The sequence below is a fragment of the Sminthopsis crassicaudata genome, chromosome 1 (assembly GCF_048593235.1).
Source record: "Sminthopsis crassicaudata isolate SCR6 chromosome 1, ASM4859323v1, whole genome shotgun sequence".
In the NCBI taxonomy this organism is placed as follows: Eukaryota; Metazoa; Chordata; class Mammalia; order Dasyuromorphia; family Dasyuridae; genus Sminthopsis; species Sminthopsis crassicaudata.
Genome location: NC_133617.1, coordinates 550,616,590 through 550,619,284, shown reverse-complemented (window position 1 = coordinate 550,619,284; position 2,695 = coordinate 550,616,590). Strand labels below are relative to the sequence as shown.

General features: G+C 32.8%; 1 pseudogene; it reads left to right on the top strand.

The window, feature by feature from the left end:
- The first annotated feature begins 515 nt into the window (after positions 1-515).
- On the top strand, positions 516-616 carry LOC141552339 (U6 spliceosomal RNA; annotated as a pseudogene).
- Positions 617-2,695: the final 2,079 nt, after the last annotated feature.

The following is a 2,695-nucleotide window of genomic DNA, read 5'->3' as shown; positions in this document are numbered from 1 at the left end:
ATAATGTTTAAAATACTGACAGGAGCACAATGAAAATGTTCTCCAGGACTATTAGAATGTTTTCTTGACAGAGAGGTGATCTTATTATCTTTATATCTTTGAAGTAATTTATTTTATGTTCTTAATTTTTTATATATTTTGCTTTCTATATTATAGTCTCATGCTGTATAGTCATGAATCATGAAATACTATAATTTCTAAAGAATGAAAGCTGCTAGTGACCCAAAGGGCAATGGAGAAATGAATTGTGCACATAACTAGACAACAGCATATTACCTCTGATAACTGGCATGTAAGAAGTTACATGAAATATATCATTTAGAAAATATGTGAATTAAAAGGAGTTGAGCTGAGCATATAAAAAGAACTGAGTATAATAGTTTGGCAATCTGAGGGTCAAACTGGTAATTATGAATGTTAAAAGGCCTGGAAAGAGTTTTACATGTATAAGAGGTGATTCTTCTATTAGGATTTTATGATTTATGAGAATTCTTATGCAACAATTGCATAAGTGTGTGCTTTGACAGCACATATCCTAAAATTGGAATGATTTAGAGGATTAGCATGGCTTCTGTCTCAAGATGAAGTGTAAATTCATGAAGAATTGCCTAAGAAATCAAGGATGGGTTTATTTATCTACTATTAGTGGATATATTTACTTGAATGGGATCATGGGCCTATTAAATTATTGAAGTATATTTTGTGTATTTAACATCTTATTTGATAGCAGATTGCTAAAGAATTTGCTCTTTAAAAAATCCATTTCATATATTATTCTGGCCTTAGGTATTTTTGTATTCATTATGATGATATATCAATATTTTAAAATGCATCATTTTAGCAGAATGCTTTTAGGAAAACAAACAAACAAACTACGATAGTCCTACATGAACAAAGTGGCATATACTGTATATAAAGTAATAGCAATGTTTTGAGATAACCAGCTTTAAATGACTTTAATATTCTCACTAGTACAATCATTTACAAATAACCTGAAGGAATTATGATGAAAAATCCTATCCATACCAAGAGAAGGAACTGATTGTGTCTGAATACTGAATGAAGCATTATTTGTTTCTCTCTGTATCTCTTTATTTTTAATGTAATTTTTTTTTTTTTTTTTTTTTTTTTTTGCTAAGACAGTTGGGGTTAAGTGACTTGCCCAGGGTCACACAGCTAGAAAGTGTTACATATCTGCACCACCTAGCTGCCCCTAATTTAATTTTTCTTGAGGGTTTTTAATTTTCTTTCTTTTTTTATTTTAAACAGTATTTATAATCTTTTTTTAAAATTTAATTTAATTTTTTTTATTCATTTTTCCAAATTATCCCCTCCCTCCCTCCACTCCCTCCCCCCGATGACACTTAATCCCATACATTTTACATGAGTTACAATATAACCTAGATACAATATATGTGTGTAAATACCATTTTCTTGTTGAACATTAATTATTAGCTTCCGAAGGTATAAGTAACCTGGGTAGATAGACAGTAATGCTAACAATTTACATTCGCTTCCCAGTGTTCCCTCTCTGGGTATAGTTATTTCTGTCCATCATTGATCAACTGGAAGTGAGTTGGATCTTCTTTATGTTGAAGATTTCCACTTCCATCAGAATACATCCTCATACAGTATTGTTGTTGAAGTGTATAGTGATCTTCTGGTTCTGCTCATTTCACTCAGCAACAGTTGATGTAAGTCTCTCCAAGCCTCTCTGTATTCCTCCTCCTGGTCATTTCTTTCAGAGCAATAATATTCCATAACCTTCATATACCATAATTTACCCACCCGTTCTCCAATTGATGGACATCCATTCAACTTCCAGGTTCTAGCTACAACAAAAAGAGCTGCCACAAACATTTTGGCACATACAGGTCCCTTTCTCCTCTTTAGTATTTCTTTGGGATATAATCCTAATAACAGCAATGCTGGGTCAAAGGGTATGCACAGTTTGATAACTTTTTGGGCATAGTTCCAAATTGCTCTCCAGAATGGCCAGATTCTTTCAAAACTCCACCAACAATGTATCAGTGTCCCAGTTTTCCCACATCCCCTCCCACATTCATCATTATTTGTTCCTGTCATTTTAGTCAATCTGACAGGTGTGTAGTGGTATCTCAGAGTTGTCTTAATTTGCATTTCTCTGATCAGTAGTGATTTGGAACACTCTTTCATATGAGTGGAAATAGTTTCAATTTCATCATCTGAGAATTGTCTGTTCATATCCCTTGATCATTTATCAATTGGAGAATGGTTTGGTTTCCTATAAATTAGGGTCAGTTCTCTATATATTTTGGAAATGAGACTTTTGTCAGAACCTTTACTTTTAAAAATATTTTCCCAATTTGCTAATCCCTTCTAATCTTGTTTGCATTAGTATTGTTTGTACAGAAACTTTTTAGTTTGATGTAATCAAAATCTTCTATTTTGTGATCAATAATGATCTCTACTTCTCCTCTGGTCATAAATTCCTTCCTCCTCCACAGGTCTGAGAGGTAGACTATCCTCTGTTCCTCTAATCTATTTATTATCTCCCTCTTTATGCCTAAATCATGGACCCATTTTGATCTTATCTTGGTATATGGTGTTAAGTGTGGATCCATATCTAATTTCTGCCATACTAATTTCCAGTTTTCCCAACAGTTTTTTTCCGAATAATGAATTTTTGTCCCTAATGTTGGTATCTTTGGGTTTG